Source organism: Sphaerodactylus townsendi, linkage group LG15, assembly GCF_021028975.2.
Source record: "Sphaerodactylus townsendi isolate TG3544 linkage group LG15, MPM_Stown_v2.3, whole genome shotgun sequence".
NCBI lineage: Eukaryota > Metazoa > Chordata > Lepidosauria > Squamata > Sphaerodactylidae > Sphaerodactylus > Sphaerodactylus townsendi.
The window spans coordinates 10,931,293-10,957,619 of NC_059439.1; the positions used below are offsets into that span (position 1 = coordinate 10,931,293).

A 26,327-nucleotide genomic window follows, 5' to 3' on the forward strand; every position below is an offset into this window, starting at 1 on the left:
ATAGATGAGGGCAGGTGGTGCAGGACAATTATGAAGACTGACCAGCTTTGGAGTAATACTGGGGCTGAGAAAAGCCTTATCCACAGGTATAGACTTGTCTTAACAGCCAGGAGTGAAAACAGCATCTATTTGCCATGGCTGAGTCCAGGGTTGCCAACCTCCATATGGTGGCTGGAGATCTCCTGCTATTAGAACTGAGCTCCAGGCAACAGAGAAGGTGTGAAGGGGGCTCAACCCTGGGCGCATTTATCATGTTCAGCTGCCAGCCCCTCTCCCTCTACCCCCCCCCCAGGAATGAGGAGTTGGAGAACTGTGCTCCCTGCTGGCTCCTCCTCCTGAGCCCTGTTTGCCCCCCGCCCCGCCCACCACCGCAGCCTGCGGTGGCTTTAAAATTAATCTTACTTTCCTTGCTGATGCCCCTATTCTCCCTCCAGCCACCACTCACAAGGAAGTAAAGTAAGCTTAAATTTAAAGCCACTGCAGGCTTTTTTTTCAGTGGCATGGTGGGGGGTGGGGGAGAAAAGTGGCCCACATTCCTCCTTCCTGTCCCAGTCTCTTCTCATCTGCAACGCCATTCATTCGTCTGGTAGGAAGGTAAGGTCAATTTTAAATCACCCAGAGGCTTTTGTGGGGGAAGAGGCAGCAGGGGCAGGGGGAACAGGGGAACATTAACAAGCAGCATCACATGACCGTGCTTTCAGTCTGCCAATAACTGGAGTTTGGCAGCCCTTTTACCTATTCTAGGGAATCCATAATTGTTAGAGTGTTCACACATGAGGCTAAATTGACATCGAGCTTGTTCCCTACTGTCGAAATTAATGTCTGGTGATGGTTCATGCGGCAAAGAAAGTAGAACAGAAGCACGTGGAATGTAATATACATCTTCATTTACATTATAAACCCCATTGAAATTAGGACTCTAGGTTTGAAAAATTCTTCCAAATATCCATCATAAATATTTTAGCTATATTTTAAAATTCCCATATATTATTTCACAACTGCTTTTCATCTTTATGTGGAAACATCCTCTGCTAGTTTCAGTTGTGTGTGCACATCTTTAAGCTCTGAGGTCAGGAAGCGAGTTGCTAATGTGATTCTTTATCCTAGTCAATAATATGGGATTTGCAGCACAGCATTATTGCTGTGTGGTCTAAGGCAGCTATGCCCGTTTCCCCCAAAGGATACACATAGATAGTATCACCTGCCAGTTGTTTCTCTTCTGCTTTCTCTCCATAATTTTTGTGCCTTTTTTGGATGTCTTTTGTGCCAAATGTTTTTAAAGATGCAGGTATGAGTTAACATTTGTTGTGTAGCATTTCATCTGATACTGAAGTTGCTGCCCACTCTCCAACCCTATCCCCTCTTTACCCCCACCCTGCACTGGTAGAGGCCATTTTATCTGATTTGCTAGGGTGATTCCATACGTTTGTCTTCCCCCATTACCATGCACTACACCATAGGTAGAGATCAACCAGAATTACAAATGATCTCTAGACTACAGGGATGAGTTCCCCTGGAGAAAATGACCACTTCAGAGGAGAGTCTACTCTACAAGGAGTCATGTTCTGGGTGAGCTCCCTCCCCTCCCCAAACCTCCCCCCTCACCCCCTCACCCACCCACCCAGGCTCCACCCCTTGATCTCCAGGATGTCCACAACCTGATTTGGCAACTGTAATTCTGGTGGCTACAAGAGAAGGTTATAGAGGCCAAAGTCTGTCCTGCATTGGCATTTGGATCATTATTGCCTCTGCAAATGGAGGTTCCACTTCCATCTCTTCCATGAGTTTGTCTAATTCTGTTTTAAAGCTAATTCAACTGGCTATCATCACTACATTCTATGTCAGAGACTCCCACAAATTTATTTTTTGTCTTGAACTGAGCATAAAAATTGAATAAGTGTACACAAGACAAACACATTTTCAACAGCAAGAGCAAAAAGAAGAAAGTTGAAATCACTGGCAAAAGTGTAAATTAATTTTAGGAGGGCCGTGAATGCTGCACTTGGGCAGCTGGGAAGGGGGGGGCAGGGGTTGGTGCCATGACTCATGAGCAACCCTAGTTGTTAACTAAAAGGAGTGACTAGTTGGCTTGGTTCCTGAGGAAGAGCTGTGGAGGCTGCGCTGGGGCAGTGGAGTCAGGATGGGGGGGCACAATTTCAGTCCTTGCCCCAGGTGCCATTTTCTGCAGCCACGCCCCTGGACAGAGGTCAATTCACCTTGAGAAAATGGCCACATCCTATGGCATTATAGCCCACTAGGTCCCTCCCCTCCCCAAGTCCCACCCTCCTCAGTCTTCACTCCCAAAATCTTCAGGTATTTCCCTGGCCAGCTTCACACTACAGCACCTGAAGCCTGGATTTGTTAAGGCCTTTTTGCAGATGGCGAAAGGAGACCTGAAAAGGAGCTTTCTCTTTTGCGCATGTGAGAAAGTGTGACTATGCAAAGTGTGACTACAGTGTGATGCATATACCCAAGTTTCTAGCAAGGTGGGGAAACCTGAATGCTCAGAGGCTGTAAGTTTCAAGCATGTTTCATTTCTTTTCTCAGTCTGTATCTGAATCCAATAAATTGCATTTGCTCTAGAGTTGTGCCCGTAGAGATAAAGCTGCATCAGTTGAGAAGAAGTTGCCTTCACTCCTATTTACATGCCTTGCTGAAGCTACCAAGGCAAGGCTCTAAACCCCACTTAACAGGGAATGGGGAGCCACAAGGTATTTCTCTTTCTTCTTTAGAAGGCGGGGTGGGGTCTGTCTTTTCTTACCTGCAGAATAGAGGTGAAGGGAAAACCATCTCCAATAGTGAGAGCAGCAGTAGCACATACAAAACAGAAATGCATTTATGAAAGAAATACCAATATTGATATTTCCGGAGACATTTCTAAAGCCCCCAAGATTAACGCCTTCTAAATCAATAAAAATATATGCAGCATTTGAGCTCCACTCCACTGAACTGTGATGTGTGGACTTGAGAGCAAATAGGGGGTGGGAATCACACACACACAAACTCCTTTCTGCCCCCTCCCAACAATGTGAGTAATCCCTTCAGTCACATCTTTCTCTGAAAGAAATCGCAGCTGCAGAGCTGGTCCCACTAGGATAAAGACAAATAAATCTGTAGCTAAATAGGGCAATGGTGACCACTAAATGGAACTTCCACATCTGGAGGCAGACTACCAGGTTACCCCCCACACAAAGAATGCCATCCCCACAGAATTCTCCCCACCCTACAGCCTGCTGTCATGAGATATACCTGGGAAAAGAGGAAGAATCAGAAGCAGGAAGGGGACACAGCAGCAAAATTAATACAACCAAAGAATATATATGGTCTGATTATACCATAAAACCGCCCAAAACAATTTGTTGTTACCCAATGACACTTTGTAGTTTTCTGCAATTTATTAATTCTCAAAAGTCATTTCAGGGGAATTAATTAGCTGGTCTCTGAATCCGCTTCTAATATTCCACAGTGCTACTTTCTGAGATTCTGTTTCAACATGCAGCAAAGGGTTCCCAGCGTTATATTACCTGGCCTGCTATTTGTCATGGGTGAGGGATCCCTTCAGACTTCTGTATTTCTCCTTCTCATGAATGCCTTCCTTTGGAGACCAATTAACAAAACTCTTTGGAGAAGAATCAAGGAAGACTTTAGATAAATAAGATTTCTTTAGATAGTAAGGAGGGAAACAAGAAAGAAACTTCCACAAACGTATAGAATAAACTATTCCCCCAGGAAATATCAGTAGACTTGATACACTTTAGATGCAAATGCTTGACCTTGAAGGACATAAACAAATATTTCACTTAATATTTAAGACCCACAAACAGGACCTCAGTACTACATCATCAATGGTGTGCTTATTCGGTCGAAAGGCAGCTCTGTAGATGTTCAGAGATGATCTCTCTTGAAATGTTCCCTTCTATATTCAGGGCTGAGGCCTTTCTTTTAAACAGTTATCTCTTTTCCTGTAGTTCATTTTTTAATCTTGCTTACTTTCAAGCAGCTCAGAGTAGTACGTTTAGGTCACTTATGTTCACAACAACCCTGTAAGGTAGGTGAGATTGGGTGAGAGCGACAGGCCCACGTTATCCAGCAGACTTCTATGGCAGAGTGGGATTCGAACCTGACCTTAAATCCCAAGTCTAATTCCCTAGATCTTAAATCTGATACCCTATGGGCTTCTGCTCACTGTCCTTCTACAGAAAATGACTGGTTGTTGTGCGTTTTCCGGACTACCAGACCACGGCCACACAGCCCAGAAAACCCACAACAACCAGTTGAATCCAGTTGAACATTATTCTATGTACTTTTTCTGAAAAAAAAACACAGGGATTTTAATCCTAGCTGTATGAACTCCAATCACAATAGATGGGGAAGAAGAGAGAGAGAACTGTCTAGCAGTTGGAAAAATCTGGCTCAGATTCTGGAACAATAATCACTCTCCCAGGGTAACCCCAGACCAGTTACTCACACCACCCAATCCATCTCGCAAACCTGTTGAAAGGATAAAAAAGGGAGAGAACTGCATATATAATAAATTCCTTGGAGGAAGGGGAGAATAAAAATGTAGACAGTGAATCTTGCCCATGCGTAGAGGCACGCTTAACATCTTATATCACATTTCCCCATTCCTCTGGAGCACGGTCTGTCTTGTTAGTCCGCTAGCAGGAACAGTCCTTTCTTAGGGTCATCCTTTGCCCGTTATCCCTTTCTCTCTTTCCTGTCCTTTTGTCCTTCATCAAAAAGTCAAGCTACTACAATATAACAGCAACAGATAATAATTTTTAAGGTTGAAAATGGGAAGGAACCAGATGGCCTTTGGTCCTCTCTAGTTTTATTTTTAATAAGCAAGCAGAGCGTGTATTTTGGGAGTCAGCTGTATCATTGAAAATTAAGGTTTAGGCACTGGTAACAACCAGATCAGATGAGGTCAAGCCCTTTGCATTCCAATTTCACAAACAATATGAAAATCACCTTTCCAGGCTCTGGGAGTTGACCCCGTGAGTTGGAGGGTGCAGCAAAGGAGAAGGGAGGAGTTCTGTTCATTTTCATATGCCTTGGGAGAAGAGTCTGTGGCAGAAGGCTGACAGGATTAATCTCCTCTTTACTGTTCACTGCCTACATGGTGTGGTTTTTTACCTTTTCTCCTTCCACTGGGGATAAAATAGGATTAGAAGTCACTGTGTGGTCTTGAAGAAGGGAAAGGGGACAGTTCTTGCAAACTGCACGTATTAGACTTAGTATTAGGAGACTTGAAATTGGTTCCCAGTTTGTTCCTAGTTCTCGGTTCTTTATTCACATTTCCTTGTTTGTGTATCCTGGTCTGGACAATTTAAAAGTTCTGCACCTCAAAATAAGGTTTGGACCACCAGTCATCATACACTGCCACATTCAAGAAGAAGGAGAAGAAGAAGAGTTTGGATATATCCCACCCCACCCCTCATTTCTCTCCTGTAAGGAGACTCAAATGAGATTACAATCTTCCTTCCCTTCCCCTCCCCCCACAACAAACACCCTGTGAGGTGGGTGGAGCTGAGAGAGCTCCGAAGAGCTGTGACTAGCCCAAGGTCACCCAGCTGGCATGTGTTGGAGTCCACAGGCTAATCTAAGCCTCCACAGCTCAAGTGGCAGAGTGGGGAATCAAACCCAGTTCTCCAGATTAGAATGCACTTGCTCTTAACCACTATGCCACTGCTGTCAAGGGACTCTGCTCTCCAAGGAGATATATGCTGGTTCCTAATACAAAGCCCAACATTTATGCCAGCTGCTCCCAAATGTGGTACCCCAGGACAAATGCACATACAGATACTGCGCTCCAAAAAACCTTTGGATCACCCCGCATCACAATCCCCAGAGACTGTCCCCTGCAAGAACTGGGAACCAACATCAGCCCTGTGATAGTATGTGCCTTTGGAATGTGGAGAGGAGGAAATTAGTATCTGAACACTCCAGTTAAGGAATCTGCCATACAGAGAAAAATCATGTATAGAGATGATACAAACTGCGTAAAGTTTTTCTTATGACAGCAACTGACTCTGCATTCTATTTTGCAACTCTGCCAATTTACATTACTATTTAAGCATTTTCAGCATTTGTGGTTGAACATTATGAAGTACACAGGATGGGTCTGGGTAAGCCACTCCCAGATGTAACACAATCACTCTTGTGTTGCTAGTTTTCCTCAATTCCTGCATGGCCAGTGCACAATCAGACTTCAAACCCCTCCGACACCTGTGCCACTTCCCCAAGCTAAAAAATCCCATTCAGCACTATCTGGGGGAACACACATGCTTCCAGGGATATCCAACAATGCCCCCCCCCCCCCCCCGACTGTTTCAGGTTGGAAAATGACACAGGAGGAAAGCTGCAACTTCTTTCCAACATGCACTGTAATCCTTGCCTAAATCAGGCACATGTAGGAATTAAAAAACGACAACTTGCATGTGGCTGTGTTATAGGGTGGGAACATCAGACACAATCTGTGTACTCTGTAATGAGGAAGAAGACATTAGGTTCTGCAAACAAGGATCTAGGAACCAACTTCAGCCACATGATTTCATCTCCAAAGTCTGGCCTCCATTTACTTAATCCAGGATTCAAAAATAAAGGAGGAGGAGGAGGAGGAGGAAGAGGAAGAAGAGGAAGAAGAAGAAGAAGAAGAAGAAAGAGGAGGAAGAAGAAGAAAGAGGAGGAAGAAGAGGAGGAGGAGGAGGAGTTGAATGTATATCCCCCTTTCTCTCCCATAGGAAACTCAAAGGGGCTTACAAATCCCTTGCCCTTTCCCTCCTCACAACAAACACCCTGTGAAATAGGTGGGGCTGAGGGAGCTCAGAAGAACTGTGACTAGCCCAAGGTTACCCAGCTGGCATGTGTTGGAATGCACAGGCTAATCTGAATTCCCCAGGTAAGCCTCCACAGTTGAAGCGGCAAAGCGGGGAATCAAACCTGGTTCCTCCAGATTAGAGTACTCCTGCTCTTAACCATTACACCACTGCTGCTCTTGGAAGGCTTTGTAATGTCATCATTCATTCTAATCACATACCCAAATATATGCTAAAAGCAAACCTATTGCAATGCTTTTCAACTACTCTGCTTGAAGATTCGGGTGTGTAGATATATATCTACATTCTACTCTGTTGTACTTGTAGATTTATGATACATTGTTTGCAAATTTTTAATCTAATCATCTTCTGCTTTGCCTGCTGGCATACCAGGTCAGGTTTTGGAAGCTCTGCTTGCAAAATCTTATTTAGGTTTCAGAAAGTCAGCTGGCAAAGGAACTGGAGGCTTTCAATGAGTTCTGATTTGCTGGAGCAGCTCAGGCTTTTTGAAAGCTTACCTTAATTAATTAGTAGCAGAGTTTGGGAAACCTCCGCAAAACAGGAAACTGATATAGAAGAAACCTATAGTCAGAGATCAGATGCCAAAACGGGGGGAAAGGATCAAAATTCTTCTGAATATAGAAAGTGATATATATTGTGAAAAGAGCCATTTCTAATCTCCCACAGCTCCCAAGAGCAACTAGTGAGTGTGCTTTGTTTTGCTATTGAGTATGCATGCAGCCTCTCAGTCTTTCCAAACAATCAGCATATAACTTAAGAAGGGGTCAACTGTTGTTCCTACATTGTGCAGGATGTTAACTCAAAGAAGCACTGCTACAATTGTTTTTTGTTCTTAGGAAAATTGTGATTCTTCCCCCAGACAAAAAGGCCATTCCTATTTGTTTGAGTTAAGGGGTTGCATGAACGGCCTAACCCCTACTGGATAGCGCCAGTGAAATCACTGATATCACAACTCTCTGTGCCAGATTATGTGACTCAAATAAATGGCTTTAAAGGGATCTGAAGGGAACTAGTCTCCCGCCAAAGGGTTAGGAGGGTAAGTTTTATCCCATGAGAGCCTCAGATATGAGCAGTGTGATCAGGAGAGATTGGGATGGTAGAATCCTGAGGTGGTAAAGTGTGCTTTCCACTGAATACAAGTGCTGTGTGTGTGTGGGTGGGGGGATTCATATTTCTGAATATTTTCATAATTAAAATAAAGTTCCCAAGCAGTGGAAATCTGAAAAAATCAGGAATGGGCTGGGCTATATATCTTTCTCTGATGTGCTAGGTTGTTCAATTTCTGACATGTGTTGAAGTCCAAGGTCCACCCTACCACTAGGCTTTTGATCTGAGCTACCCCAAGGGGAACCAAATGAGATTTCTGAAGGCACCTTCCTGGAGGAAGCTAGAGGGGATCCCAGACAACCCGTAAGGAAGGAGGTATCAGCGGCTCTCTCTATCCCTTGTTGTTGTTGTTGTTGTTGTTTTCTCTTTTCTTACTGGAATTTTCTCTAGCAGTAAAGACAAGAGAGAAGCAGGGAAGGAGACCACCAAGGAATGAGAACTTAGCAGAGATCAACCATGGGTAGGAAATGGGAGCCAGGAGTTATTCCTTCCCTGGGCATGTAATGAAGATCTCTTCCAGCTTTTTGTTGTTGTTGCTGTTTGTCTGCAGGGCAACATTCACAATTCTCATTTGGGTATAACAAGCTGCTTAACTGGGTAATACATGCAGTTTGGATGTTTATGTAAGATGATGAGTCAGATTCTGTTCCAAACTGAATTGCCTCTTTGCAGGCTTAGCTGTCCTGCCCTGAAGCTTTTGGAACAGAGAAGACTAACTTCCCTTCTCTTGGGGCAGCTCCATTTCCTAGACTGAAATCTGGAGCTAGAACTCAATTCTGCTGTACAAACTGGATCTCATCACAAGCATTGGCTCTGCTTAGTAGCAGGGCTCCCGCTAAGGATGCCAGCCTGCAGGTGGGACCTGGGGATCCCGTGGAATTACAGCTCATCTCCAGACTACAGAGATCAGTTCCCCTGGAGGAAATGGGTTCTTTGGAGGTGAGCTCTCTGGCATTGGACCCCACAGAGGTCCTCCCCAGGATTCATCCCCAAATCTCCAGTGTTTCCCAACATGGATCTCACAGCTCTACTCCTTTATCCCCTGCCAGTAGCCATGGGAGGCCTTGCAATGCTACCTTCCACAGAGTCTAGAACAGGGGTAGGGAACCTGCGGCTCTCCAGATGTTCAGGAACTACAATTCCCATCAGCCCCTACCAGCATGGCCAATTGGCCATGCTGGTAGATGAAGTGTAGTTCCTGAACATCTGGGCTTAAAGGTTCTAGAAGAAACTGAATAACATGAGAGACATCTCATCCTCATTGAGCTCTCTACCCTCCTCAAGCTCCACCCTCCTCAGGAATCATCCTCCAAACCTCCTGTGAAGAAATGGCTCCTCCCCCCACTTTTTTCTGTTTTTTTCCTCCCTCCTCCCATCAGGTATCATAGATTTGGAGGACTTAGAAATTCCAGAGAAACATCAGGAAGTGCTACCTGACCTAGAGGAAAAAACATATCTTGACCCAGCCTGAGCAGGTCAAAGGAGGGTGGGGTCTGGGATCTGATAAATTGCTGGGTGGATAAGGGGTGAGGTTTCTTCTCTCTTTCCTTCTGCTGGGGAGCAGACCTCTTGCCTGGGCTGTGAAGACAGCAGCCATTTTTGGACCATGTGCTCTTCCAGGGAGTACACCCAGCCTGCCAGGTAATGAGGACGCTTTGAGAATTGCAACCTTCTAAGTTTTACATGCCTACCCTATGTTGAACAACTCCTAGCTAGGGTATATTAAGAGATAGGGGCAGGGGATTTGCATTTCTATCTCATTTGCTTTGGAAACTCTTGCTCAATCTGGTGCTGTAATAAAATATACTGGTAACCATTTTTATTTTTAATAAATACTTTTAAACCGTAGATGTGGAGGACAGTTCTCTGTACCAGGGATGCCCCACAGTCTTGACAGGAGGAGGAGGATGGCTGAGCAGCTTTTCCTCCAGGACCTCTGGTCTGCCCTGTGGAACCGAGAGAGGGGAGGACCAAGGGAAACTGAGGCAGAAATCTCATGGTTGGAAAGGAAGTTGGGGAATCCTGGCTTCCCCCAGTGGGCAATTCCTGTTGGTCAGGTGGTGGCAGCAGTTTACCCAGAGAGAAAGCAAGCCCTCCCCAGGAGAAGTTGGCAACCCCTGGGAGAGTGCAGAGAGCAGAATAGGGCATGCCAGGCAAAGCAAGCCAGTTCCACCATACCTCCAACTAAAACAACATCCAAAATTACAAAACAATTCAATAAAAGCACAAGCAACCAATGCCAGAAACCTTACAGGAGAGAAAGGGGGAGATTTTCCATTTAAAAAGCTCAACTGCAAAGAGTAAAATGTGTGTGTGTTTGTGGGGGCAGGGGAGGGAAGAAATACTCTGAATTGGTCACCTGGACAGACATGTGCATGAATAGTCGTTGCTCAGAAAGGACAGCTTATTATTCAAAAGGTAAACAATCCAGAAACACATAGCTCTGAAAATACAGAGTCAAATTATTGGCAATATAAATTAACCCTGAGCCACTGAAGCAAATAAGCTTCTGAGTATCAACGGATTTAAATTATATTTCTCTCCAGAGAAGGAAACATAGATTAGGATAGATGGACTACAGCCCCATGTGGACTTTTTCTTTTCAGTTAAAATCCCCATGGTCTGTCAATGTACTTTATACCTGCAAAGAAAGAGTGCATACTCATGATGGATCTTCTAAGGCTTCACGAGTATGAGTCAAAGTGAAGTTGAGTGCTGTACACACAACCATTCCTCCTTAAGAATATAAAGTGTCTTCCAGGATCAGACTGATCCATCATCATACACAGCAAGAATCCTAGAAATCTACTGGTGCTTAGAGATCCTCCAGAAATTTCCCATCTGTGGTCCATTGATGGGCCATGGTGAACTTCTCATCATCCTTGGGTTTCCTTGAAGTTTCTGGGTTGGATCCAACCAACTTTTCTGCCAGTGAAAAATGGGGACCAGCAAATAACAGCACCCTTGGCATCACACAACCTGCATGTGGAAAGGGGGCTGCACTGAGGAGGAGAACCAGACAAGATGGAGCAAGAAAGCTAGCTAGATCCAACTCTGCCATCCAGCAAGGAAATCTTACCTTGGATGGAAGTGGAATCTTTGAAGCTTAGAAAGCATGGCAGGGCAAGCAACTGCCAAATATGTCAGTCTGCCTTAAAGTAAAGTCAAGTAAGCTCCTCTGGAAATCTAATTCAAAAAGTGGTTATAATAAAGATGTCAGGGATCACACTCGAACAACTGAAAGTCTTGGTCCTTTAAATCCAGATGTGATGATGTTGCAGTAGAGAGGGAAGTACTCTGAGCATGCACAGAGACACTCTAGGAGCAGCAGTGGCACAGCGGTTAAGAGCAGGTGTACTCTAATCTGGAGGACTGGGTTTGATTCCCCGCTGTGCTGCTTGAGCTGTGGAGGCTTATCCTGGGAATTAAGATTAGCCTGTGCACTTCAACACACGCCAGCTGGGTGACCTTGGGCTAGTCACAGCTCTTTGGAGCTCTCTCAGCCCCACCTACGTCACAGGGTGTTTGTTGTGAGGGAGGAAGGGAAAGGAGTTTGTAAGCTCCTCCTTACAGGAGAGAAAGGGGGATATAAATCCATCCATCTCCTCCTCCTCTTCTTTTTCTTCTTCTTCTGTGTTCCTAGGTAAGACCTGCACTGAAATAGACTTTGGTGCTCCATACCAGTGACCCTCCCCACTTTAATCACTACCCCTTTGTAGTTCCTTCCCCCTTACTTCTTATATAGAAGTAATCTCTCTCTCTCTCTCATACATACACACCCTGCAAATCCTGACTTTTTTGAAAAAAAAGAAAAAAGAATATTCCAACCAGAACAGCAATGGCAGATTCACATATAAATGCATAAGTGTGACTTTTCTGCTCTGTGGGCTGACCTTAACCCTGCCTTCACCTAGAGGGAGAAAAAACCCAGATCAGAGGGGTTCAAACCATTAATCCACAGGACATTTCCTGACATTTAGAAATTGATCGACTGCCATTTGCAGATGAATTAGAAGGGTAATCAACAAGCAAAAGGAATGCCAATGAGCTCAGGAGACACCCTTAGATCCTCAGACACAGATATCTCTATCAATAGCACTCATGTTATAATTCTTTAAACTGAGATAGTCTTTTCAACATCTTTGGAATTTCAGTGGTTCTTTCTTTTAAAAAAATCCAGTGCTTGAGCTTAAAGAGTTATGGTGAGGGAAGAATAAATGGGGTTGAATACAACCAACTTCTCTGCTGATGAAAAGGGAAGATAGTAGGGAAAAAGACAAGTGTGTATAATGCTCTTGTCTTTTTTCTTCTGTGGGGGGATTAAACCTGCTAGGGAGAAGCATTTTTGGTAAAGGAACAGTATGGGGGAAGCAGTGGCGGAGCTACAAGGGAAAGGGGGTGCACCATGCACATGCCTGGGGGCAAAAAATCACCCCCAGGGCCCCCCTCCACCAATGGCGCCCCCTTGCAGCGCCCCCCCCACTCCCCTCCCCACTCCCCTTCCCACACTTAACTTAGTTCTTTTCCTTTTCCTAGAACTTTTTTCAGTTGGGGCTCACAAGGTCTCCTGGGAAGTATAGTTCCCATCAGGTTGTTTTTAAGCCTGAACTGTGAATAGGCCTTTTTTTCAGCCTGAAAAAGTTCTAGGAAAAGGAAAGGAACTAAAGTAAGGAGGGCACCGGGGGGGGGGGGGTGCCGCAGGGGGGCCATGGGGTGTGTGGAAAATATAGACTGCGCACCGGGCACAGTTTGGCCCAGGTACGCCTCTGGGGGGAAGTATTAAGGCCTCCTTCCCCAGAGGTACAATCTCCATCCATATTGAAGTTCCTTTAAAGAGCCCAATTACGCACTTAAATTCCTGTCACAGAAGTTTAGCCTATGGCCCTAACCTAAGAAGGTCCAAATAAAACAAAGTCACTAGTTCTTAGAAAAGTTATCAAATAAAAATCAAAGCCACAGTCACAACGTCACCCAGTGACCACAAATCCCAGCTGCTGGATTTGAACCCAAGAGGGAGCTTTGGGATTTTTCAGAAGGAACTGTCATTCTTCCAAGTACAGATGCTACCTGGATCATTTTAAATTTTAGTCAGGACTGTAGCCTGATGTCCAATCATCCTAATTTGAGCTCTCTACTTTAAAATGAGCCATTAGCAATTTTATATCTGCATGCAATTTACCATCTGGAGGAAGAAGTCAGGCCAAGAAGAGAAAGAGGGAATTAATCTGATACTGAAGAAGGACCAAGCCAGGGCACTTGGAAATCTTCTTTCATGATGTACAGAAATACATCCCTTTCAAATGCATAATGTAAGTGTGAATTTCAGCAACTGGGATGGGCACACGTGCTTAAACAGCAGATTATCATAGCAAGGATCAAACCTCCTACTTGCATGTATTCTGATGGAAAACGTTAACTATTTGTACATGAACAAGCATTTTGTACTTGGGTATCCACACTTTTTGATGACTCTCAGCTATTCTCAGAACTAATGTGGCATGATAGCTGGAGAATCAGGGGCAGACATAGGAAATGTCTGCTCAAACTGAGTCTTGCCTCTACGTTTCCTGAGAGACAGGACTCCCATCTTGATGGAGTTTCTGCCTAAGGTGCCAGATCTCCCAGTTAAATCAGCAGTTTTATGAACCCAATCTTCTTTCCACAGTCTGTAGAATTAAAAGAATTAAAAAGAGGAGTCAGAATCCTAACAGGTAGGCTATAGTCTGATCCCATCGCCAGCCTTTTCTCCACATTTAAAAGTTCGTTCCCAGCCCTGTTGTCCTTCCTGGGCCGGCTTTGTATCTTACTCTTTCTCTCTCTGAGAGAAAACAATAAAACATCAATACAAGCATCACCAGAATGATATCGAATGACAAACTGACTGACCCACTGTGTCGAAAACAACAAAACAGGCCCATCACTAGGAAAGGCCTTTTACGCTGGGCACTGGCAAAGTATGCAAAAAATTATCGCTTTGTAGTTAAGCAAAAGAACACACACACACAAAAAGCCCCAAATCCTTTAACCAACCTAATGAACACTGAAAACTTTCTAGAAGGGATGGAAGGTTGACAGCAGCTAATAATTAGTTGAAGGAGAAAAGGGAAGAGAGGATACACCAACCTGCCGAGTCCCCTGAGAGCAGAGACAATCCTGGTGGGTAAGCTATTGAGGATTGGGAGAAATCACCCATCTACCCCCCAGTTTCTCAACATGATTCCTCTCACTATATCTGCAGTTGCTGGCTTCTGTTATGATAATGACAGCAGCAAACTGGATCACCCACAGGCAAAATAGGGGTATTGGCATACACTGGGGACTTGCTGGGTATGCAGAAAAATGTGACTTTATAAATTAACCAAAAAGAACGAGGAAACTACAGTCTCAGGAGGACAGAACGTGCACCGGAAGGATGGAATGTTAAGTGTGGCTGAGTGTATGATAAAACATACAGGGGGTGGATAAAAATCTTCTAAAGGCTCTGGGAATCCTGGAATGAGAATTTGGGTGAGGGTTTCCATTTATTTATTTTTAGCCCTGCAGCCATCACTCACAAATTTGCAGCTTGTTTGACATAATAATAAAGTGGCTGAACTCCATGATGACCATGAAAATAGTAAAACCCACAGCCAAGGTAAGATATCTCAAAATACTTGACAACTCTCCAAGAATGGCTTTGTAAAGGAATAAAAGAGGGAAACCAAAAAGGTCTGATGAGGACTGAGTATGCTTCAGAAGTACCAAACGCTGAGTTAGTGAAAAGAGGTGTGATCAGGATAATAGGACTGCCAGCCTCCAGGTGGCATGTCAAGATCTCCCACTATTACAATTGATCTCCATTCAACAAAGTTCAGTTCCTCTAGAGAAAATGACTGCTTTGGAGGATGGATTATATGGTAGTACATCCTTCTGGTGTCCCTCCCCTCTCCTAACCCAGCCCTCCCGAGGCTCCAGCCCCAAAATCTTCAGGTATTTCTCAACCCAGCAACCTAGAGGCTACTGAAGTCTTCCAGAGTTCATAGAATCTTAATTGGTTTTCCCCTTTCCCAATTCCTTGCAAGCCCCATGTTGTACTACATTTGTTCTTAAAACACACTGGAAAGAGAGTGAACATTGCACACTGGAGATCAAAGCAATTCACGTAAGTTGAGATCTGTTCTAAAACCATCATCAGGAACCTCCAGGCTTCACCTCTTCCTTAACAAGCACCGCCCCCTAAGGTCCAATCTGCCCTCTCAGTGTATGAGACACAGGAGACCTGAAAATCTGAGTCCGGTGCCTTTAACCACTTGCATGATAATCAGAAGTTAAACAAGGGTACTTTTCCACAGCACAGAGATACAGCAGCACCCACTGAACTTCTGTACAGCCTTCTGTGGGCATTACATTCCTGTGAACCTGATGCCCCCCAACCATAAGTACTAGGAGAATATGTTCCCTGTCATGCACCCAATATGTGTGATCACCGTATTTTGGGAATTGGTCCATGTGAAATAGTACATGTGAAGATCCACATACTACCTTAGCCATATAATAACCATTGTATATTGGGTGGACCATGGAGACCAGGTGCTCCCAGTAAGCGTGGTTGGCAGGCTCTGACTTTGTGCGAACATAGCATGGGGATGCTTGGGCAAACCTGTCTCTCCAACTAACACACCTCCTAAGTTTGTTTTAAAGGTAAATTATGAGTTAAAGAAATGTACCAGATTTTGTTATGGAAGAGTCCTGTAGAACTGGTGAAAATCATTTATTACAAATACCTAATTTCTGTTGCTTCTATCCTATAGCCGCAGCAGGAGGTTTTTTAATTACAGGGATTAAAGTCATCGCAGAGAACACAACTGCTAATCAAACATTAAACAATATTCATGAGTTTGGCAAGGTGCCCAGAATGCCGTTTGAACAGAATGACGGTGAGAAGACAATTTTCCACCAGGGGGCTTGGAATCAAACATGGCAGGAGAATGAACTGGCAGCCCATAAAATTCCCCTGCTCAAGATTACTCCAATTCCAAAGCCTTTATTGGCATTATAAACTACAGAGTTAGTAGAAAAGTAGAAAAGAGGCATTTAAAGATTACTCCAATTCCAAAGCCTTTATTGGCATTATAAACTACAGAGTTAGTAGAAAAGTAGAAAAGAGGCATTTAAAGATTACTCTGTACATAATATCTTACAGTTCTCAATCCAAAACTGGTCTACACATTCACAAAATGCACATGGTAGAGCTCTTTCTGGGAATGTCCCACTTCACAATACTGGAATGCTTATACATTGGAACCTCGGTTTTCGTTGGTAATTCGTCTGAAAAGAATCGATGAAAAGAATCCAAAAAATATATCAAAAACACATTTTAGGTGAATAAACATAGTGTTTAATGCTGAAAACAGTAACAAATAATAACACTAGGACCAGCTTCAGGGCCAGTAGACCAATGTCGCACCAGAAAGTTGTCCAAAGAGGTTTGTTTCTGACGCCTCTTTAAGATTTGTCTGAAATGGGGCGAGACATTGTCATTAAACAAGTTGCAGACACGGCCCGCAACAGCTTTGTCTGGGTGATTTTTCTCCACAAACCCCTGCACCTTCAAGGATCCGTTCGAGGAGGAGAAGGACCATGGTAGGTTGCTGCAGATCAGGCAAGGATCCCGATCCGTGAGTGAGTATGTCTTGGAGTTCCGCCAGCTAGCCAGGGTGGTCCAGGATTGGCCGAAGATAAATTTATTCCAAGAGGGGCTTCACTGAGAGGTGGCAGAGTGGGCCATGGTGACTGTGGAGCCGACCTCCCTGGCGAGGTGGTACATGCTGGCGAGCAAGGCAGAGGTCTGTCTGCGCAGAGTGCAGCTACTGAAACAATGGGGCAACCCCCCGCCGGCTTCTCCCCGTCCCCCATCGGGGGGCACTTCTCTGGCTCGCGGAGGCAAGGAGGCAGGGGAATCTCTTTATGCCTGGCGGTGACGGCTGGGACTTTGCCTGAGTTGCGGCGGACAGTGGCACAAAGTGGCCATATGTCTTAGCAAGAAACCTGACCCTCCAGTAGTCCCTGCCAGCGGCGCAGCAAAGACCGGGATGACTAAGGGTCAAGAAAAGAAGTCCCCGTTCAAGAAGGGTTCGGGACTACAAGTGGAGCCGCGCGAGGCGAGTTCGGCCTCCGAGGAGGCGGGTGACCCTGAGTCCAGGGAGGAGTTGGCGGGAAACCACAGCGACTTGGCCTGAAGCGCACCCGATGCCAGGTCCCTTCCAAGGGTGTGGAATTGAGGGTGAGTGGAACCAACCTTCCTTCTTTCCGTGACTGTGTCAAATCAGACTTGTGGGACTAGTGTACAGACGCAGGCACTCATTGACTCAGGTTGCACCTGCTGCCTAATGCAGCTGTCCCTAGTGGCCCAGTTAGGGCTGCAGCGGGTCCCCCTCCGCTGCCCCATCCTGTTCGAGCAGATGGATGGGGGTACGTTGGGGGGCTCACCGGCCATGCATCGGACGGAACCTGTCCTTCTCCAGTGCGGGGGGCACTGGGAAGAGCGGTGGTTCATCATCGCCAAGGTGGCCAAATATTCCCTGGTGCTAGGAGTGCCTTAGTTACAGGACCATGACCCTAATATATCCTTGTCCTCCAACTCTATCCGATTTGTTGACCCCCCCCCCAGCGGTGACCATATGTCCGGTCTCCTGCCACTGTGGATGGGAGCGCGCTGGATGTCTCGGCTATCCCTCAACCCTACCGGGACCTCCGGAGGGTGTTCGAGGAAGTGGAGTGCGACAAACTGCCGCCCCACTGTAAGACTGACTGTAAGATTGAACTACTGCCTGGTGCTAAGCTCCCAAAAAGCCATCTGTACCCCATAAATCCATCGGAAGCCCAGGCGCTTCAGGATTTTTTGGACAAAAACTTGAAACGAGGTTTCATAAAAAGGGTAACCAGTGATTTTGCTGCTCCCATACTGTTTGTGCAGAAGAAGAATGGCTCCCTTCGGCTGTGTACTGACTATTGGGGACTGAACGCCGTCTCCGCATGCAACAAATATCAGTTGCCTCTGATCAAGGATTTACTGAGTTGTCTGGGGAAGGGCAAAATTTTCACTAAGTTGGATTTGTGGGAAGCCTACTACCAAGTGCGGATCGCCAAGGAGTACGAGCACCTGACGGCTTTCAACACGAGGATGGGCCAGTTTGCCCACCGCGTCCTCCCATTCGGGTTCTCCGGGGTTCCCGGTACTTTCATGTGCTTGATAAATGAGGTTCTCCAGGATTTTCTATTCAAGGGGGTCGTGGTGTATTTGGATGATGTACTCATTTACTCTCAGACGGGGGAGGAGCACGTTAAGACTGTGCGGGCTGTGCTCCAGCAGCTCCTCGACAATGACTTGTTCGTAAAACTTTCCAAATGTGACTTTCATAAGGAGCAGCTGGACTTTCTGGTTACCGGATCTCCAGCCAGGGGTTAGAGATGGACCTGGGTAAGGTGCAGGATGTGTTGCAGTGGCAGGAGCCCCGCACCAGGCATCAGTTGCAGTCGTTCCTGGGCTTTGCCAATTTCTATCGAGACTTTATACCTGACTTTGCCCGGCTGGCTCTCCCCCTCACTGATTTGCTGCGCACGAAGGGGAAGGGGCCAGTGGCAACCAAGCCTTCGGCTCTGCTGCCGTGGTCCCCGGAGTGCGGGGAGGCCTTCCAGGTGCTTAAGGGCGCCTTCACGTCAGAACCTATCCTACGCCATGACGACCCTTCCAAGCCCTTTATTGTGCAGGTTGATGCTTTGGACAAGGCTATGGGCGCTGCCCTGCTGCAGAAGGGGGAGGATGGGAGGTTGTATCAATGTGCCTATCTCTCTCGCAAGTTTTCAGGGGCAGAGCGTCACTGGACAGTTGGGGACAAGGAGACGGGGCAATCAAGTGTGCTTTAACTGCCTGGTGCCACTGGCTGGAGGGCGCGACCCTCCCTTTCAAAGTGTGGACTGACCATAGGAACTTGGCGGTGCTTCGTGCCCCGGGGAAATTGTCTGCCAAGCAACTTTGTTGGGCTGACTTTTTCTCCCGTTTCACACTGCACTTCCTCCCCGGGAAGTCGAATTGCTTGGCCGATGCCCTGTCTCGGTTGCCCGATCCCTCCCCGGGGGACCCCGCCCTGATCGGGACAGTGTTATCCCCATCTCAACTGGGCTTGGCAGTCATCACCCGTAGTCAAGCGGCGGGTCGCCCCAGTCCCCCCGCCGTGCCCACATCACTGGAGGAGACCCTCAGGGGGGCGGGGGCCCTTGAAGTGCCACCGGATGTGGGTGGTGACCAATGGAGCAATCGGGGTAGTTCTGGTGGAAGGGGGATCGACTCTATGTGCCTCTGGCGGTGCGCCTCCTAGCTTTGCAGGGATGTCATGATGTAAAATTGGCAGGACACTTTGGGTTTTTGAAAACATTGCATTTGGCCCGTAGACAGTTTTGGTGGAGGACATTGAGGGGGGATGTGGAGGCTTATGTTAAAGGTTGCCCCACATGTGCGATGGCCAAGAGGACGCAAGGGAAGGTGCCTGGCCTCCTCCAGCCCTTGCCAGCACCCTCTGCACCTTGGAAGGTGATCTCCATGGATTTCATTACCGACCTCCCTTCCAACAGAGGGAAGTCGTTGATCTGGAAGGTTGTGGACTTGTTTTCGAAGCAGGCGCACTTCGTCCCTTGCACATCGCTGTCGACAGCGAGCAAGTTGGCCCGCATGTTTGTAACCCACATCTACTGGCTACATGCTGCCCCTGATAAGATCGTATTGGACCATGGCGGACAGTTTATTTCGCAGTTCTGGTGGCACTTTCTGAAGCTGCTGGGCACCAAACAGGCTCTTTCCTCGGCGTTTCACGCGGCGACTGATGGTCAGAGCAAACGTATGAATGCGACTCTTGAACAATATTTACGGTGCTACATTAATTTCCATCAGGACGATTGGGTTGACCTGCTGCCTTTCGCTGAGTTTGCCTACAACAATGCGGTGCATAGCAGCACGGGAAAAATCCCTTTGAAGTTGTTTCGGGACAGTTGGCTAAGCCGTTTCCTTTCCTGAGGGAGGTGCAGCAGGGGCCCGTGGAATTGCAGGAATGGGTGCAGACCATCCAGCAAGCATGGGGACCGATGCAGCAAACCCTGGAGAAGGCTAAGCAGGGATACAAGTGCCAGGCTGATAAAAAATGGCAGCCGTTCACCCTGGCGGTTGGGGATTGGATGTATTTGTCCACCAAGAACTTGCGGGGTCTACAAGGGTGTAGAAAACTGGGGGAAAAATACTGGACCTTTTCAGGTGCTCAGAGTGATTAATGATGTGACGGCCGAGTTACAGTTGCCTAAAAACTTGAAGTCTGTACATCCTGTGTTTCATTGCAGCCTCTTCAAGAAGGCGCCTCCCCTGGATGACTGGCACCCTTGTCCGGCGGCGCCAGCCCCTGTTGCAGTGAGGGGCGAGCCTCACCACGAGGTGGAAGAGGTGTTAGACTCCCAGGTGCATCATGGCCGGCTACAGTATTTGATCGCTTGGACCCATTTCCCAGCTGGGGACAACCGATATTTGGGTGCTGATTCCCGAACATGTCCGAGTCCCTTGTGGCTGCTTGCACGAAGATGCGGCGTTTCACCAGGCTTACCCCGATCGCCTGAACCGGGGGGGAGGTCTTAAGGGGGGCAGAATGTCAGGACCATGCCTGTCAGTATCTTGATGTCTTGCTGTGTGTGATTTGCAACTGTTTTCCTGTTTCCCTCTTCCCTTCCTAGCAATCTCCTGGCTCCAGCCCATTTTCAAAGAGGTGTGAAAGTTTCCCAGGTTCTTTGTAGCGTTGTAGTAGAAACTGTAGTGGACATTTGGTGTAGGGCGAAACGGGGGGAATTAAAGGATATAAGTCCTGGATCTGAGCTCTCTAGCTCAGATCCTGCTTTACATTGTTACTCTTTGTATCACCTGGAATAAACTGCTTTTGGACTTTCCTACGGTCTCTGTTATTGCCACGTTCGAGAGTCTGACAGTGTCCACCCCTAGACAAGTGCCGAGTGCAAAATCAGTGTCATGGGCAATATTAGTAATGTGTGTATCACTGATAAGCCCCATGCAACTGATTGGTACCTGTTTTGTATATAGTTGGCACAGAGAACACAGAGGTGTGTGCCTGAAAACGCCTGTTGTCTGGCGAAGTACTTTGGTAGTTGTAGCAATAAATAGAACTTCTGCACCGTTGACTGTGTGTCAGTTGGTTGTTTCTGCATTGCATTCTACAAAGTGGTCTACTCTCGAGTAGCTGCTGCTTTCACAGGTTATGGGCCCAGATCCTGCATTTACTTGTGAGTAACTGTTTGTGTTGCTGAGTGCTGAAGGTGTTTAAAGCTGAACCATGACTGCGTCTTTTGCTGGATTGCCTTTTGAGCGGCTGACAGAGCATAATTACGTGCCATGGAGCCTGAAGATGCAGGCATACCCTTGTGAAGCTGGCAAAGCACAGAACAGGGGCTCCCCTCACTGCCCTCCCCTCCCCCCATCTCTTTCCACAGTCTGTTCATCAGAAATATTCAGCCTCCGAACATGAAAATTCTATTCTTAGCTATTATGGCTAATAGCAATTTCAAGAATTTGTCCAATCCCTTTTTTAAAGCTGTTCATGCGTCTGGCAATGAATCCTGTGCATTTACTGTGCCTTGCGCAAAGAGCTCCCTTTTGTTTGCCCTGCGCCTGCTGCAAATCAATTTCATTGGACAATCTTGAGTTTGGGTGTTTTGGGAGAGAATAATTCCCTTCTCTTTGACCATGTTTGGAATTTTATAAATGCTATCATATCCTCCCTGAATCATATTTTTTTAAAGGCTGTCTGCTACTCTTTCTTCCAAAGGGAGATGCTCCTTAGAACATTTGACATCCTTTGCTATATTGTCTCTAAATCATCTATATCCTTTCTGGGACAGAATGATTGGGGCAACACACAGTATAGGAGAGCTGCCCCACAGATAGGTACATAATGTAATGCCATGAATATACTGGCTGTTATGGGTTTTCTAGGCTATGTGGCTGTGGTCTGGTACTTTTCTGGCCAAACAGCTCAGAAAACCCACAACAGTTAGTTGAGTCTGGCCATGAAGGCCTTAAATCCTGCCATGAAAATGCTTGTCTGTTAATTTAAAATTCCTTTGCTAATGTTTCCTGACATTGAATATAGGGCCGTCTGCACAGCCAATTACAGTGTTGTGCCGTATGGCAATGCTGCAGCATTGGCAATGCTGCAGTATTGGCAATGCTGCAGTATTGGCAATGCTGCAGCAACGTAGCGTTTGCATGGGTGGGAGCTCCATAGATGGTAGCGCATTGGCTGAACCCCGGCACTTCAAATGGCTGCACTTTGCAAACTGTGTTCTTTTTTTCCCAGGGTAGATGTCATGGGCATTCAACGCCAGAATTAACCATGGTGGGCCGCCATTGTGGATGGCGGGCTCTGCGGCACTGATTCCTGGTGGGTGCTTCGCACGACACCGGCTGTGGAGCACCGTTGTGGAAAAGACACGCTCGGTGAGCGATTTTCAAATAAACCGTTGTGGGCCTGCTGGAGCACTGCTGCATCACTGCAGTGTCATTTCTGCAGTGATGGCCATGTGAAGTCTTCGCCTATAACGCTGTTTTTACAGTCCTTTTGCCGACTTTTTGGCCCTCGCGGAAATGGCCTGTCTCTTTAAAGTGTCTGCAGTATTCTTTCCCAGTGTTCCCAGAAATACTACTAGAATTGCCTTCTTATCTTTCCTGTGCTCTGTTTGAATATTTATGCTCAGTCCTTTTCCTCATCTCTCTGAAGCCCCTCCCCTACGCTAACACCACACCCACTTCTTCAATAACGTTCACCTAATTGCCTCCCTTAGCAACTTACCTCTTTTTAGTATACAGTGATCAAGAGGCAGAGAGTGGCAGATGGATAGGAAGTATCTGCTCACTCTTGCTGGTTGGTGATTTTAGTTTATTTTCTTTAAGAAAAGGAGACTTTAAAAAATATGTAGGTCTTTGTTAATTTGTTAGGTGGATTGTTTTTTGTGTTATAGTGTCATTCTATATTGTATTATAATAATGTATAATTTATGAAGGAAAGGAATGATGATTTGATTGTATGCTGTTAATTTAATAAACTATTTTTTAAAAAGCAACTTGCCTCTTTTTCTTGCCGCTGTATGGCATATTGCAGATGCAATTGCTATGTGAATACCATCACTTTGAGTTGACCAGCAGTGTGGGCTCGATCTAGAATGAAACAGTCCAGTGGACATTGGGGCCTATGGTGAAACTACAATAACAAAAAAACCCCCTCTCACTTGATATTTCCTCAAAGGGTGCTCATCTCTTAATAGTCTGCTGATTTCTATGTTCCAATACAGTTCTTATGCATCTTAAGGACTGTTTCACATATTTCAAATTCCTCATGTTCCCCCCCCCCCCCCCCCCCAACATGTCTGCCCTGGTCAGATTGATCCAACATGCGAGAATACTGAGCCTGAAACTTGGATTCACAGACCAGTAGGTGGCCAATTCAGACGGGGACTGTAGAGCACGGTGGCAGAAGCCTTAATCCCCTCTACCCCATGTCACTTTCCTAACCTGAAACAGCACCAGGAGGCCACTATTTGCCCCTCTGATATATTGATGATGATGATGATGATGGATTGATATACATGTTCTCAGTGAAGAAGAAGAAGAAGAAGAAGAAGAAGAAGAAGAAGAAGAAGAAGAAGAAGAAGAAGAAGAAGAGTTGGATTTATATCCCCCTTTCTCTCCTATAGGAGACTCAAAGGGGCTTACAAGCTCCTTGCCCTTCCCCCCTCACAACAAACACCCTGTGAGGTGGGTGGGGCTGAGAGAGCTCCGGAAAGCTGTGACTAGCCCAAGGTCACCCAGCTGGCATGTGTGGGAGCGCATAGGCTAATCTGAATTCCCCAGATAAGCCTCCACAGCTCAAGCGGCAGAGCGGGGAATCAAACCCAGTTCTTCAGATTAGAGTGCACCTGCTCTTAACTACTACGCCACTGCTGCTCAGATAGTAGGGATTATCCAATGTAATCTTTGCAAAAGGTTTAGCTTAGTGTCTGAATAGAACCTGAACCCATAACTGTTCTGCCAATACTCCATCCGCTGGGCTGCTTAGCATCTGGCACTGGCAAACTCTGAGACTGCCAATTTCTACCTGTACCAGGCAAGGACCGAAGTTGCAGCAGGGTGTCCCCTCCCACCCCACGCACCTTCCATCCTTTTCCTGCCATTTGTTGCAAAATTAAAGGAGCAGAGGAACTGACATTTCTAACCTCACAGAATTTTCAACACAAAAAATCCATTACTCCTGAACTACTCTGGAAGAAATTATTTTTAGAAAAAAAATTTTGGTCCCTTCAATCCCAGCAGGCATTGAGGGAAAAGTCTTGTTTGGGCTGATCGCTTGTGTCAGCTATAGTGACTCAGGAAGGCGGGTGAATGTCTGCTAAATGCTGCAGGACCTCAGGTTCACTCCAAGCAGCGGCAGGAACGGTGCTCTGTGCTCTAAGAATAAATAATTCAGGGTTTGAGAAAATGGGAGCTGCTGTGTTTCTTGAGACCAATGGGCCAGCTAAGCTTGCCACTCTGTCTTTTGAGCAGAGACCTGAAGGAGGGATGCAAGAAGTATATGATAGATGGAGAGGTCTGTCCCTTATTGCTGGGTCTCAGCACCTAGCAATCACAGGCTTCGGAAAATGGACTTGTCTGGCTCACAAATACATGACAGATCCATCTATCACCCCAATGATTCATCTCTCCCCTTTAAAGCCCCAAGGAAGAGCTCATTTTTATGTTACAGGAGCTGTTTTCTAAAGCTCTATTCTGGGCCCCTCTGAATAGGGTAAGAACTCAGATTCAATTATTTGAGGGTCAAACTGCAATGGATGGATTCAGGTTGAACAAAAGGCAGGAGGGGAGGGAAGAAAAGAGAGGATTCAATAACTCCCTCACCCACCAGAATGATAGTAGTTGTTGGAGTGCCATAACAGGAATTTCCCCTCTGCCACGGAAGCTGGTGACCTCGGGTCAGTCACACATTCTCAATCTAACCGTCATTCCACAGGGTTATAGTTGGAAGGGGGAAAAACTATGTTGCACTTTCTTTGCGTTCCTATTGGACAGGGAAGCAGAGTATAAATATCCAAATAAAATTTCTAGCCAGTGGGTATTCAGACTCCATACCTTGCATTCAGCCTTAACAGCTGCCCTGCTGGATGATATCTGTTTCCACCAGCAGCCTTTGAGTGCTACCAATGTAAGTGACAGCCTGCTAGCTTTCCCCCACACCATTCAATGGTACACTTCTTCTAATCATGCAGGTTCCATTTAGCTGGATATTGATGGTCATATTCCTTCATGAATCTTCTGATCTCTTTCTAAGATCCCCCAAGCTAATTAGCTATCACCATGTGTTGTGGTAAACCAATTGTGTTGTGCAAAGAGTTTCAATTTTTGTCAGTCCAGAGCTTACAATCAGCTTCCTTAGGTGACCCTTTGATTATTGGGGTGGGGGGGGAGGGAGATTCTCTCTATCTACTGTCCCCTTGTTATGTGTTACATAACAGAATGACGCTCCCTTGCTCTTGTCCTAACTCTCCTAGAGAGAACAAGAATGATTGGAGTTTTTTCACATGACCCAGAGACCTGGAGTGTGATTCAGATTTACCCAGACCACCCTGACTACCAGAAAAGCCATTAAAAAGGAAGTCTGCATATCTCTTCTCTAAACTGTGGGGCACAATAGGTACCTACAACCAGTTAAGATAGTTGTGCACTAGCAAGAAACAAAATGTAGGTGGCCCAAGTAATATTAATTACCAGGACATCCTTAAACAGGGTATTTATAGGTCTCATTTTTCAAACTAATGAGATAAACACAAATCCCAGATTACTTTGATGCCTACTTGGGGGACTGGGGTCCCCACATTCAGTTTTAAAAGTTTTTCTCTCTTATAGCAGAAGATGGGGTGGGGGGGATCAGCTACTCCCAAGTACCATTCATTAAAGGTCTGGAAATACTAATGGCCAACTTGGCCAGATACAAATAAAATGTCAGCTCACAGTTTGGCGGGAATCTGATACCTGAAAAGTACACAGAGACTTGGGAGAGTGAGGGGCTAGAGTAGACTGTATCATCTTGGAGATTTCAAAAAGATATTATTTTACTGACAATGGGGGGAAGGAAAGCAGAGGAGATAAAGTCCCTTGGCATGGAGGGTCCATTTTGACTGACAGGCTGTCTTGCCTATGTTCTTCTTCAATAAGGCAGACTCAAAGGTTAACGAAATCTGAATTTATTGAGCCATTGTGATGGGTGCACAACTGGCTATTGCCAGAACTGATATTCAATAAGCATG

At 46.0% G+C, this 26,327-nt stretch overlaps 1 protein-coding gene across 1 annotated transcript in view; it reads right to left on the bottom strand.

Annotated features, from left to right (window-relative positions):
* Positions 1 to 26,327, bottom strand: part of ASIC2 (acid sensing ion channel subunit 2) — a 571,394-nt gene that overhangs the window by 357,025 nt on the left and 188,042 nt on the right. The window lies entirely within an intron of this gene.